The sequence below is a fragment of the Microtus ochrogaster genome, chromosome 2, assembly GCF_000317375.1.
Source record: "Microtus ochrogaster isolate Prairie Vole_2 chromosome 2, MicOch1.0, whole genome shotgun sequence".
Taxonomy (NCBI): domain Eukaryota; kingdom Metazoa; phylum Chordata; class Mammalia; order Rodentia; family Cricetidae; genus Microtus; species Microtus ochrogaster.
The window spans coordinates 7811568-7825479 of NC_022010.1; the positions used below are offsets into that span (position 1 = coordinate 7811568).

At 52.0% G+C, this 13912-nt stretch overlaps 1 protein-coding gene across 1 annotated transcript in view; it reads left to right on the plus strand.

Moving 5' to 3' along the window:
• The first annotated feature begins 2379 nt into the window (after positions 1-2379).
• The window catches only part of Nos1 (nitric oxide synthase 1), a 160121-nt gene continuing 148588 nt past the window's right edge, over positions 2380-13912 (plus strand). The window contains exon 1 of the mRNA XM_026785849.1: positions 2380-2412. The gene's annotated coding sequence lies outside the window, so the exon portion shown is untranslated. The remainder of the gene's footprint in view (positions 2413-13912) is intronic.

The following is a 13912-nucleotide window of genomic DNA, read 5'->3' on the forward strand; positions in this document are numbered from 1 at the left end:
GGGGGGGGGGGGAGCATTGTGAAAGTGTGGCGTCCCAGAGGGGCTTCACCTGGGTTGAGCCCCACTGCCCGCCGATTCTGTTGAACTGGGAACAAGTGTGTGAATGACAGGTTGACAGCTCACCGGTGACATGCTTGCTCCAAGTTAGAAGGAACATTGGAAGCAAAGGGTTCAAAAGTCTGTTTTTAATAGGAGGGTTTTGCTGAGCACCTACAAGATGCCAGGCCTAGGGTGCTGTGGGGAAGAGAAAAACAAAACCAGAGCTCTGGCTTAGGGCTGGCCCGAGAGGGGAGAGCTTGGGAGGGGCAGCAAAGCACCTGCCCAATGTGGGCGATGGCTCCAAAGATGTCAGTTGATGATATCCAAGCTCATTTCCGGAGGAAGGTAAAGGTCATCCGGCTTTTTGGAATCTCTCCCAATTTCTGGAATCCATAGTTGGATGGGAACGCTCCCTCTTACCAGGCAGCCTGCCTTGGGATTCTTTCTAGAATATTCTAGGGAGTTTGCTAGCGACTCCACCATCAGTCATCTGAGCCCGGGACCTTGTCATCGTTAGGTCTCTGTCTCCTACTCCATCACCTGCCTCGGGACCTGGCTCCAGCAGCCTCATGGCCGACAGCCCGGCCAGATGCCTGCTCCCTTCTTGCCTCCACCTGACAAGTCAGGCAGCTGAGTCACGGCTCATCTTCCCCAATCCCACGTGGAGGCTGGGTCTGGGCCAGAGGTAGGAGCTACCAGTCAGGGTGCCCGCCAATCAGACCAAAATGAGCCCATCAGCTGCCCTGAGGATTAGACCTAAGAACCTTCTAGAATCCCACACTCCACTTTGGAGCTCCCGAGGGGGCAGACCACAGCAGACGGGCGTGTTATTCAGCCGCGTGTGGGGAAACCTGTCTTGCCTGAGGATAATGATACAGTAATTCCTCAACCGTCCAAATGATTGCCGGCCTGTCAGCTGCTGTAGCTCAGCACCTGGGAGAACTCCTAGTGCACAGTAGGCGCAAAACGGTCTTTTATTTAATAGGACGCAAACAACAAGAGATGTCTCAATCCGTCAAGCGTGTAGCCTAAATACTTACACCTTTTACTATTGATACACATGAATAATAGTTTTAAAAGGGTTGCACCTTCATCTCTGTCTACACCAGGTAAACACTGCTTACACCTGCCCTTGTATCCCCCCCCCCCGCGCACACAGTAGGTGTTCAACAAATGCCACTGTGCGGAGAAGGGTGCTGGGTAGGATCTCATTTGTCCTCTCATGGCTCGGGCAGGGAAGCGAGGTTCTCCAGAGCAGGATCTCCATCATCTCCAATCTCTAGGGATGAGAAGAAAGATGGGTGGGGGTGGGGGTGGGGGTGCTTGGGGAAGGCTACAGGGGTGTGGGCGGGAGAACACTTTGTGACCGGGACCATTCTCAGTCACAGTCCTAAAGGCTCAGCTCAGCTATTGTTCACCAAATCTACAACGAAGCCCAGAGATGTAGAGGAGCCTCCTCGAGGTCACACAGGACTCCTGACTCTTCGTCCAGTGCTCTTTCTCCAGCATCTCCAGCTGTGACTCCACGCTGGAACCCTTATAGCAGCAGGGGCACAGGTTAGTCTAGGAGAGAAGGTGGCAGCAACCTGACCAAAACAAAGGGGGCTGATGTCATCCACTCTGCAGGTGACCTGGTGAGAAGCTGTAACTCGGTGTCAGGCTAAGGGAGATGTGTATGCTGATTCTCCTGCTGTGTGACATGGGAGAAGAAACTTAACTTCTCTGAGTCTCAGTTGCTTTATCTACAAACGATGTAGTAGTAGTAACTAAGTAACCACCTTACGGAGCTTGTGAACTATATCGGGGGCAGCACAGGCATCCCGTTCTGGCTCATAATAAGTGCTCACTTAAAGCTCCCAGGACTCTTGGGTGGCACCGTAAAGAGCCATACTCAGATCCAGCAGGCATGGCCTGGACACAAGACCCGTGGCTGCAATCCTGACTCCAGGCCATCCCAGCCAGCTGGGGGAAACCTGAGCCACCTCCGTCCCTGGCAGAAGCTGCCACAGCCACCACAGCCTCTGGAATGAAAGAAAGGTCAGAGTCTAAGGAAGCAGGCTGGTACGATGGAGGGAGGGCTGCCCGGGCACTGGCTAGCCACCCTTACCTCTCTCCTCTCCACTTTCCAGGGGAAGCATGAGCACGCTGAACCTGGGTGCACCCCTCCATCCCTGTCCAGGGCTTGGCCTCTGGGCCCCGTGCTGAGCCGCCTCCCAGCCTGCCCCTGGGGAGGGGCCACCTGGTGTCAATTAAGGCCCTGAGTCGCTCGGCCGCACCACGCAGGGCCGCTGATTAGAGCCGCAGTCTCTCCAGATGGGGAGCATGAACTGAGGGGCGACACCACCATACCAGGGGGAGGCCTCGCAGGAGCCCGTGAGTAGCGGGTGGGGACTCCGTGCCCTGGGTGGGAGGGAAGCTGGTTCTGTGCGGGCACCGGGCATCCGAGGAGGGGGCTCTTCCAGCAGAGTTTGTTCTCTGGAGGCCTTTCCAGGCCTCCCAGCGCCCTGGACTCTCTTCTCCTCACACCCACCTCAGGGAGACCCCAGGGGACCATATGTCATCGGGTGTCCTTTCTCGAGTCGTGCAATCGCAGAGGGCACCCCCACTCTGCCTCTGAAGGAGGCATGAAGGGTGGCTGACGGACTAGCTCCGCTAGAGGCTCTTTGGAGGAGTCCCTGCCTCTCTCCTGGACACCCCCCCCCCAGGGAGGGTTGTCTCCAAGTCAGCTTGGGTGGGCATCTAAAGCTGTGTTCCTACAACCTGCTGGCCCCAGAGCCCATGCTGTGAGTGGCCCCACAGGGGAGTGGGAGAGGCGGCTGCACCAAAGCTGCTCTTTAGGGGGGAGGTTCCGGCTCCAGATGCCATGTGTCCTGGGGCACAGAAGGCCAAGCCAGGTCCTAGCCCTGCACCTGCTTCCAGGGCCACCGGTTCAGTTGGCGGGGTCTGACTGCTTCCCAACTCCCAGTGGGAAGTTGTTCCCCAAGAGGGACAGTGTATGAGGCAGCTGCCTGCCTATGGGACAGACTGCAGGAAGAGTGCTACTGAGATCTACCCGATGTGAAGTGACTCCTGATTGGGCCCAGGGCTGTGGCTATGGAGCCTCAGCTCCTGGCTGGGAGAGCTTTCTGTAGCCATGGAAGGGTCTTCCATGGTGGCACCACCTGGTACTAAAGCTGACAGTGGTGGTTCTAAAGCTGGGGGACGCCCGAGTAGAACCTAGGAATGTAAAGGCAGCTGTCTACATGATGAAACCACAGGCATGTCCTCGGCGGTCCATTTCTGTATTCACACAGCAAACTTCCACTAAGTCCCGCTGTCCTCAGGGTACATGTCCTTACTACATTTCCTATACAGTGTCTGTCACGTGCATCTTAGAGAGTGGTTCTGATGGGCAGACTAAGAAGAACGGGTCACCCCTGTGACCAAAGTGTCTTTCTGTGACTGTGTGACTCTGTGTCTTCTGCCTTGTACTTGGAGGCTGTCGTGTGGTCATGGGCCTCTTGGCTGTGGTGCCAAGTTACTGAGGCTGTTCTTTCTGGTACTGTCCTTTCGTTGTGCAGGGATGGGGGAATCCTGGGGAATGCAGCACCCTATGAGTTCACTGGCCAGTAGCTGCCCCCACTCCTTGTGCATTCATCTTGGGGGTCTTAGCAGGCTCTGTCTTCCAGGTTCCTATCCAGCTGGTAGTTGGACTTAAGGGCTCTGGAAGCCCCATGTCTGTGAGTCTGAGGCAAGCAGAAGATGAGGGCTGACCACAGAGAAACCTCATTGCCTTCTGGGAAATACTGACCTAGTTCATTTTCCCCATGAAGCCTCCTCCCACCTAGGACCTGGGCCTGACACAGGGACACCTTAGTCTGGTTAAAAAGGCTTTACAGAGAAGTATTTACTCTCAGGGCTGAATTGCAAGGTAGCTTTCTCAGAGTTCTCTGTAATGTAAGCTTCATTCTCACAGCCCACCACGCACAAGGCAGTGCTCATGAACATCTCCTCTGAGCCAAATTCTGTGCTCACTGGTGCAGACACACCAAGGCATCTGAACTTGAGACTCCATCAACCCTCCTCTCCCCACACTGTCTGTAGCAGGGTTCCCATGTCATCTGGTCTGGAAGAAACCGGGTGCTGAAGCAGCAGCGGCAGATGGACCCCTTCTTGGGGTCCCCTTGTAGCACCAATCCGAATGTCCCCAGGGTCTGCTGGGAATCAGTGGCTCTGACCAGAGCTCAGAATTCAGTTCGTGACTGACCATAATAGATCGTTCAGCGTTTTGAAAATACCCACCCCCAGGAAAAAGTGACGTTCATATGTACCTGTGGCTTAACTGCCATTTTCCAAGGGAAAGTCTAATTGTTTCCCTGCTTGCTGCCTAAGCCTGCCCACGGCACAGCTCAGGGCGCTCATTAGAGGGAGGGTAGAGTTAGTGTTCGCAAACCGGACACCGCCTCGTGCAGACGAGCACGTGAGATGACTCACATACTCCCGTCCCTCCCCGGGGCCTCCCCACCTGCTGACTAGTGACCCAGGGACCCACACCTTGAAGAAACTCCAGTGCCGGTCACTTCATGGGTTCCAGTCTTCAGTGGGACATAAGTGGCTTTGTCTCCTGGTTTGATTTAGTTAGCCGTGCTGGGAATGGAACTCTGGGTCTCGAATGCTAGGCTAATTCTACCACTGAGTTACACCCCCTGTTCCTCTTGGTTCATTTGTTGGTTTTCAATATGTTTTTATTAACTCTTTGAGAATTTCATACATGCACACAGTGTATTTGGATCATATCCCCCCCCACTCCTTCCTGACTTCATGTCATTATTTTTTTTTTAAACATCTGCACCGCCTGTGTACTCATGGGTGTGGGGGCGTCCGCTGGAGCATGGCCAACCTAAGGCCCTGGTTTTCAGAGACAGGGCCTGCCTCCCCTTCCTGAGGCCATGGTTGCAGGTGGACTCTGCCATGCCTGATGTATGAACACTTTCTTGTGTAGAGCTGGTGATGGAAGGTGTGGGCAACATCAAGGGAGTAGGTGGGGCCTGCAGAAAACCACAAAGAGCTTCTCATCCATTGCAGGCAGACATGGAAAACTTTTGCCCAAACAAACTTCTAGGGAAATGGATTGGGGTCAAATGTTCCGGAAGAAGCTTGAGAAGTGAAGGGAGGTCTTGTCACCTCAGTACCCATTTGACCTCTTGCCTTGGTAGGGTCCTGAGGTCCTCTGGTGGTGTCCGGTGGTAACCAGACAACTGGCAAGGCCCAGCCGGCGGGGGGGGGGGGCGGGGGGGGGGGGAGCAAGGCTCAGAAAACAGCATTCAGAACCTTCACTGGGGCCCTACTCCCCTTTCTCTATTAGTATTGCTACACAACGAAAAGGACTGGGGGGGGGGGGGCATGGCAGGCAAGGCTGTCTGGCAGGTGATAACAGCAGCGACGTTGAAATGGGCAGCGACCCTGCTAGAACCCGAGAAAGGCACTCTTGGGAAAATAGGCAGATAGGCCTTCAGACATCTGCTCTGATATTGCTTCAACAGCTAGTAAGCTCTTGTCGTGTTTTGGGATTTGAGCTGCATGCCGGTAGGGGGCAGAACACAGCAGAGCTGATTCCTTGGCACAGAAGGGGTGCCGTGTATAACATGGTAGGGGGAGCAGGGGGAGGCTAGGATCTGATCAAAGCTAGTGACCATGATCTCCAGGGGCCATGATGAGAGGGGGGTGAACCCAGCCCATCGCAGCAACAGGAAAGGGATTTCCTCAGGTCTGAATTCATGGAAGGGTGCATGACAGGACCAGGCGGCAGGAGAGGCCTGTACAGGCACCGTGCAAGGCTGGACAAGCCTTGACTTGGTCTGGGGGCTCTGGGAAATGAATCATACCACCCAGAGGCACTGGCAAGTAGGCTCAGTACCAGGTCAGTTATTCACTGGCTGAAGCTGTCCCCAGCTATAAGGGGGACATAGGGCAGAGGAGAATGTCAATTTCCCAGGTAAGCCAGCTTCCTTCGTTTCCTTCAAGACACAGAAGATGGGGCACAAGGGCACCACATGTTTGAAATATGCGTTACCCGCTACACTGAGCCGTTTCTAGACTGAAGGTGAAGACGTGCAGGGGTCTGGATGAGGGCCATGTGGGGCTTGTTCCAATGGAGAGAGTAAAGGGAAGCCACCGGGAGCCCCAAACCTAATGTGGGAAGTCAGGGAAATGAGCAAGGAAGAGCCTGGGGCCTGAGTTCAAATCCTAGTACCACCACTTGATCCTGTGCTGTTGAGCCCATCCCTTGGTTCTTTGGGCTCGTAATTCCCTGGCTGTGGGGTATGGGTGCCATGTGGCCTCTCTTCTGGTATAGTAGGTGCAACGTGTGTATAAGTTACATGGTTCAGTCTCTGCAAGATGCAAAGGGTAGTGTGGGTAATTGAGACAGGGTCCAACCATAGGTAGCTCCTCGGTGTGGAATATTCGGGGCCTTCCTCACCTGAACACAAAGTGCAGGCACCGGGGCTTTGTGTCTCAGTGGGGAGGTGACGAAGGATCATGGTTTCATTCACTTTCCATTGCTGTGATAAACACTATGATCAAAAGCCCTTAAGGAAGGCAGAGTGTGTTTGGTTTGAGGCTTACAGTCCGTCATCAAGTGGAGGCAAGACAGGAACCGGGAGGCAGGAACTGAAACAGAGACCCCACAGGAATGCTTCTCACTGGCTTTGCCCTCCATGGCTTGCCCGGCTTGCTTTCTTTACAACCCTGAACCCAGGGAAAGCACTGCACACAGTGAGGTGGGGTAATCAATTATTGATCAGGGAAACAGAGGCCAGATGTGGTGGCTCATGCCTTTAGTCCTCGCCCTTGGGATGTAGGGGCAAATGGCTCTCTATGGCATCAGAGCCAGCCTGGTCTAAATAAGAGATTTTCAGGCCAGTCATGGCTACGTAAAACTCATCATTGTTGCTGTTGTCTTTGTCATCGTCCTTACCATCATCACTGGCTAGAAAGAGACTTCAGTTCTTAGAAGCACTTGTTGCACACGCAAAGGACCTGAGCTCTGAGCTCAGTTCCCAGCACCCACACGGTGGCTCACAACCATCCGTGACTCCAGGTCCATGGGCTCTGGTGCCCTCTTCTAGCCTCTGCATGCACCACGCATGCACATGATGCACATACGGAGAACATGGCAAGACATTCATGCATATAAACTAGAAATAACAGTCTAAGATAAGGAAAAATAAAACGGCCCAATCTTGCTTGACAGTCCAGTCTGATGGAGGTGTTTTATTAATTGGGGTTCCCTCTTCTTGGGTGACTCTGGCTTTGTGACAGCTAACCCAAAACTAAGCAACATGGCATGGGAGGGGCAGAGATGACTTGGGAGGGGCTCGTGATCAGCTAAGAGCTGGGAGAGACAGAAGCCTGAAGCTGCCAGGGTCCTGGGCTCCAGCCCTGCCCCTTCTCATACCTCATGCAAGCCTGAAGCACTGGCTAGGAGCCCACCTTGCCCATCCATCTCTCCACTGAGCACATGGTTCCTCAGCACTCACCATGCACGGAACTCCAAGAACACACATGAGTACCATCAAGGACCCCATGTGCACTCATGTATGTGTGTGTCCATTCATGCAGTTGTTCATACATTCCTTTATGCAAAAATGCAATCTCGCTGTGGAGTCCAGGCTGGCCTCAAACTCACAAAAGCTGAGATACAGATCAAGTGCGCTGCTACACACGCCTTTGGGTTCATGTGTTGAATGGCACATTTACAGAAGTGGGAGGGTGTGTCTGTGTAAGGACGTGGGTGGAGGCTGTGTCGAGCGCCACATTAGCACGCTCTGCTACCCATGAGCCTGTGTGGTACCCATCTTTGCTGGGACCATCTATGTGTGTCAATGTCTTTCTATCCAGCTTTGGATTCTTGGACTCACTCCAGAGGAACTCAAATCTCATTCCATTTAACCCTACCCACTGATCCAATCAGTGTCTGAAAAACGACCCATCTCACATGTGCACTGCACCCCACAGTTTGTAGCTTCCCCCTTGTTATTCCTAGGGCCCTCCTAGGATCTGTATGAATATGGCTTCCTCCAGTTAACAGGTATGGAAACCGAGGTCACAGGCTCCCATCTGGGCAGTGACAGGGCCTCTGGAGTCATAGAAATAGTGCGCTGAGCCTGCGGCTCTGACTGCGGGCCCTACCCTCTAGTGCTTGTGTGGACAGTGAGATGCCTATTGAATGCCCACGTGTTTTCTGGATTGCTCCTTTCTCTTCTGGAGTCTGTCCATTCACTGTGTTGTTTTGACCCCATTCATCCTGGTTCTCCTTCCCTTCCACCGGGAACAGACTTCAACAGCTTCGATGATAATTTCTGATTCTTATCCTCCCTCCTCCTCCTCTTTTTCCTTCTATTTCTCCTCCTCTTCTTCCTCCCCTTCCTTCTCCTTTTGTGACTCAGTTTAATTACAGAACACAGAATGAAAACAGCAACAGCTTTTGTGTAACATTGACCACACTTCCAGAATACATTGCAAAGAGACATTTGATGCTCACAGATAAAAACATGATCTCAAAACAGGGCACATGTGGTCACTAGGCTACACCCGTGAATGGAGAAGAAGAAACTCAGTCTGGAACTTTGTAGTTCAAGGCCAGTGGGTCTGCTTCCCACTGGAATCCTGACCCCGCTGACCTTACCCCATACCATGGGCATCCCGTGTGAAGCCATGCTCCTCCACATGCTCCTCCACATGCTCCCAGGGAATGAGTGGCACTGAGAAGCAATCTCCTGCCTCGACTCACTGATAAGGAAGCTGCTATGGGAAGTCTGGGCCCCAGAGGAACTCTGGGTGACATTAAAATTAGTTGCTGAGAGAACGTGAAAGGTTTTGACTGTTTTTTTCCTACACCATGTGCCCACCCCCCCACACACATACACACACACTTTTAATCAGTCATCTCTTCCATTCACCCTCCTAAACGTTTACCCATCCACCCTTTTATTCATCCTTCCCTCCTCCCTGTTAGTAACTTCTCCTGCCATCTGCCTAGGCATTCGTGCATGCATTCACGCATTCGTTCAGCAGCCCATGCGTCCACTCCCGCATCGCTGATCACTTGCCCACACATCCTTATATCCATCTGATCGATTTATAAATCTGTCCATCCATCCATCCATCATCCATCCTTCCATTTATCCATCTACCTCTCTCTCTGTCATTGGGGTCCCCAAGACGCGTCCAAGTCTGGTGACTTTCTAGGAGACTCGTGGATTTAGTATAGTAAAAGAAAGAAAAATAAAAATATATGGGGCGTAGTCCAGGAGTAATCACCATGATGGCCCCCAGAGTCTATGTGATGAGGGTAGGGGACACATCTCTTGGGAACTAGGTCCGTGATGGCTCTGCAGATGGGACGGGGCAGGGGGTGACTCTCCTCTCGTTTTCCCCTCTCTGTTTCTGGATAGCTTTCTGATTGTCCCCTTTGATGTCGCCATCAGATCATGTCTGCTCCACTCTGCACGCCTATCACTAATCCTCTCACCTGCTTCGAGAAATAAACGAGCAGGGCCTAGACCTGTCCTTCACCTTGTTAACAGCACAGCTAGAGGCTCACCGAGGTTTGGAGCCTTCCAAGTGGGGCCTGCCGCAGTGTCTTTGGACAAGGGACGCCTTCCAGAGACTCAGATCCTCGCAGACACATCTCCTTCAGTGTCACCGTGAAATGTCCTCATTACAGTGTTTAAACGGGTGCCAGAGGACACGCACGGTGAGTTCCTCGCTCTTCCATTTCCCACACGATCCTGCGGCAAAAGCAGAGAGACACGGTAAACATGATTGCAATTATGCAGCCAATAAAACTCGCCTTCAAAACACGTGTGATGGGCAGCGTGACGTTTTGCTGCGACAAAAGCATTGCTCACACTGGAAGTGTGGGACATGCTGCCTAGAGGGCTCATTTTTTTTTTTTTACTTTTGAAGAGCTTAATTGCAGTTATTTGGGGCTTTGGGGGTGTGGGGTTGGGTTTCTTCTTCCAAGGGATTCTTTTAGTCACCCCCACACTTGCACAGCCACCTCCGCTGTGGCGACTTGATTTTCCGCCTCATTTTCCTCACTGGGATGTGAGTCCTCTGTCCTTAAGGTGTGTCTGATGTCCCATCCTTGGGCTTCACTGGGCACCAATAGGAGCATCTCCACACAGCATCCATGCTGTCCCCTTGTCCTTGTGTGGTAATTACAGCGGGATGGTTCAGCACAGTGGCTGTCACAGGCACAATGCAGAGGAGAGTCCAGAATAGGCAGAGTTCAGCAATAAGATGTTCATCAGTCAGCCGGAGAGCAACGGCTGTCTCCACCTACGGGCTAAAACAGCAAGCTGATATCCATGGCCCAGGCGGTCCCAAGAAATCAAGTTCAGGTGCATCTCGCAGCAATGAGGAGCATGGAGGGCTATACAAGGTCCAGCTAAGAGTTAGGGGCACTTAGACCATGTCAGGGGCTCTCTATGCTAAATGGGAAAGAGAGGAACTGGGCAGGTGATACACCAGTCATCCCAGCACTGAGGAGACAGAACCAAGAGGGTCATGAGTTCAAGACCAGTCTGGGCTATATAGTGAGATCCAGGAGGGAAGTAAGGAATGAAGGACGAAGCTGGCTTTGAACCTTGATGGTGACACCCAGGAAATGGGCTTCGTGTGACCTTCCCAGGGCCACCACCTGGGGATTTGGAAGGACCCACATGCAGTTAAGGAAAGGGAAACCTCCACCACTTTCCTAGGCCTGCAGGGATCTGGACCTGGCTCCACCCAACTTGTCTGATCCTTGCTTCTGGGGCTGGATGAGAACAAGACAGAGCTTGGCAGCATGGATGGGTGAGTCAGGCAGACACGTGCTGGGGATCAGGCAGCCCACAGTCTCAACCCTAGCTGTGTGCCTCACTGGCTGTGTGGTCTGGGACTCTTCCCTCAACACAGCTGGGAGTGTGTTTCCAAGGTGGTAAATTGGGGCTCACAGCCATCCCTCCCTGTGTTTATTGCCAGTGTTTTTAGGTGATATTGGCAGGGTTAGCCAGTGCCTGGGAGCTGTGGGCTTGTAGAAAAAGCTGTCACCACAGCTTCTACCTACACTGTAGTCACTGGGATCCCCTCCTCCGTCTGCATCCCCAGCTACCATCCATCTGGTCCCAGCTTCTGCAGGTTGCAGGGCCTGGGAAGACTCACAGATTCCATGACCTCATGACTCTTCTCCTAACCCTGTTTCTCATCTTGCTCAATGACACAAATTCCTCTTAGAGCAATAGTGTGTGTGTGTGTGTGTGTGTGTGTGTGTGTGTGTGTGTGTGTGTGTCTGTGTGTGTCTATGTGTGTGTGTGTGTGTGTGTACACATGTACACATACATGCATGTAGGGGCCAGAGGTTAATGTCAGTTTCTTCCACTTTGTTTTTTTGAGACACAGTGTCTCACCAAGTCTAGAGCTTGCTGACTAGCTAGACCACCAGTCCAATGAGTTCAGGGATCTACACCTCTCCCACTCCCTAACCAAGCCCTGGGTGCACCGTCATGCCCAGCTTTTTCAGAGGTGCTGAGGCTCTAAGCCCAGACCGTCAGAGCCAGGCTCTCAGTGCACCAGAGTATATCGCTCAGGATCTCACACCGACTGTTTTGAAACACTGTGATCCACAACCTACCACTTACCTTAAACAAACACAGTGAGCTAGCATGTGTTTCTGTTAGCACATTGGTTAACAGAAGCTCTCTGTGTGCCTGGAAAACGCTGTTATTTTATGTTGCTGCTGGGGGTACATGCCTATAATCTCGGCACGGGGCAGGGAAGGCTGAGGAAGGTTAGGACTTTGAGGCAAGCCTGGGCTACAATGTGAGACCCCCCATCTCAAAACAGACAATAATAGCAAGCCATGTAATCTTGAAGTGGTGAAGGTATTTATGGTAACTGTAAAGGGACAGGAAAATGCCTCCGAAGTCTTAGTTCCAGAGTTGGAAACAGTCCTGTGCCTTTTGTTTCTTTGAGGACAGCAAATGCTAGGTTTCAGGGAGAGGCTGGTGGGAAATAGAGACGTAGTTGTTTTTGTCTAATTCAGTCCCTCTGAATTGTATCCCAAGAGCCCATGTTCCATGTCGGATATTGTCACCAGCTAAACAGATTTCTCTCTACCTGAATACACAGAGGCTTTCCTCTGAGAACAGGCACACAGTGGAAGCCATCATTAAAATAGAAACCTCAGAGCAGGGAGGGTGGATCAGTGGTTACAGTGTTTGCAGAACTCTTAGGTCCAGAGTTCGAATCCCTAGACCCACTGTAAATGTTGGGACCTCCCTCTCCAGGGTTTGACTGGGAGACCCGGCCTCGAAGAATAAAGAGTCATGGAGGGTGTGTGAACACCTCAGTGCCGTCCTCTACACACATGAGCATCCCATACATGCTAATGCACATACGTGCACACATGGAGATGGGAACTTTTCACCCTGCCCCAGCTCATGTTCCTGTTTCCAGCTGTTCCCACTGCCGTTCCCTCCAGTGCTCTTCCCTCCATGCCAACACATGATGTCAATCAACTCACAGACCCAAGACTGCATCTCTTGACATTTCTTGCTCCACCCGCACAATCTAGGTCTGTCACTATTTTTAGTTCCATATTGGTTACCGTGGTAACTTTGAGAAATGCTTTTACACTTTTATTCCTTACTCTATTCACAACTGGAGGTGTATTTGGCTCCTCACAATTTCAGGGGTGTTGTGGGGGCTCCACTTCTTACCTCATCTCTTCTACCCGCACTACCAGAGCCAACATTTAGAACTTGAGTGTCTCATTGCATGTATTTATTTATTAGTGTGTGCGTGTGCGTGTGTGTGTGTGTGTGTGTGCGCGCGCGCGCGCACTCAAAAACACACAGGTACCACAGCACACATGCAGAGGTCAAAGGGCAATGTGTGAAAGTCAGATCGCTCCTTTGCCATGTAGATTCTGGAGATCAAACTCAAATCATCAATCTTGGCAGCAAGCACCTTTGTACACTGAGCCACTGCACCAGCCTGGAGCTATTGATGGACAGATCCTGCCCTACTTAGGGTTTCCATTGCCGTGATGAAACACCTGACCAAAGCAACTCAGAAAGAGTTTGTTTGGCTTACACTTCTACATCACTGTTCATCATCAAAGACAGTCAGGACAGGAGCTCCAACAGGGCAGGGACCTGGAGGCAGGAGCTGATGCAGAGGCCATGGAGGGGTGTTTCTTACTGGCTTGTTCCTCATGACTTGCTCAACCTGCTTTCTTATAGAACTCAGGACCACCAGCCTAGGGATGGCCCCACCCACAATGGTCTGGACCCTCCCCATCAATCACTAACTAAGAACATGCCCTACAGGCTTGCCTATAGTCCAATCTTACTGAGACATTTACTTAATTGAGGTTCCCTTAATTAAGGCTTTAACTTGTGTCAGGTTGACATAAACTAATCTAGCATAGGTCCTATGTCCCTGACAGAATTTCATGCTCCTAGAAAGTAAGGGCCTGGTTCAGTTTCTTTTACACCATGAAGTGCAGTGCCTGGCTTGTGGGATATTGGCACGATGTGCTCTGCTCTGAGAATACAGACCTTAGCTTGGAGAGCAAGTAGGAAGATATAATATGGGCTTGACCCAGATGCTAGAGGGATGATAGACAGTGGTAGACAGACAGAAAGACAGATTGGTGGGTGAGTAGGGAGGTGGATGTGTGGATAAAAGAATGTGTAGATGGATGCATTGATGGATGGATGAATGGATGGATGGATGGGAGGGAGGGAGGATGGATGGATGGATGGATGGATGGATGGATGGATGGATGGATGGATGGATGGTAGAGTGGATGGATGGATGGATGTGTGGATGGATGGGTGGA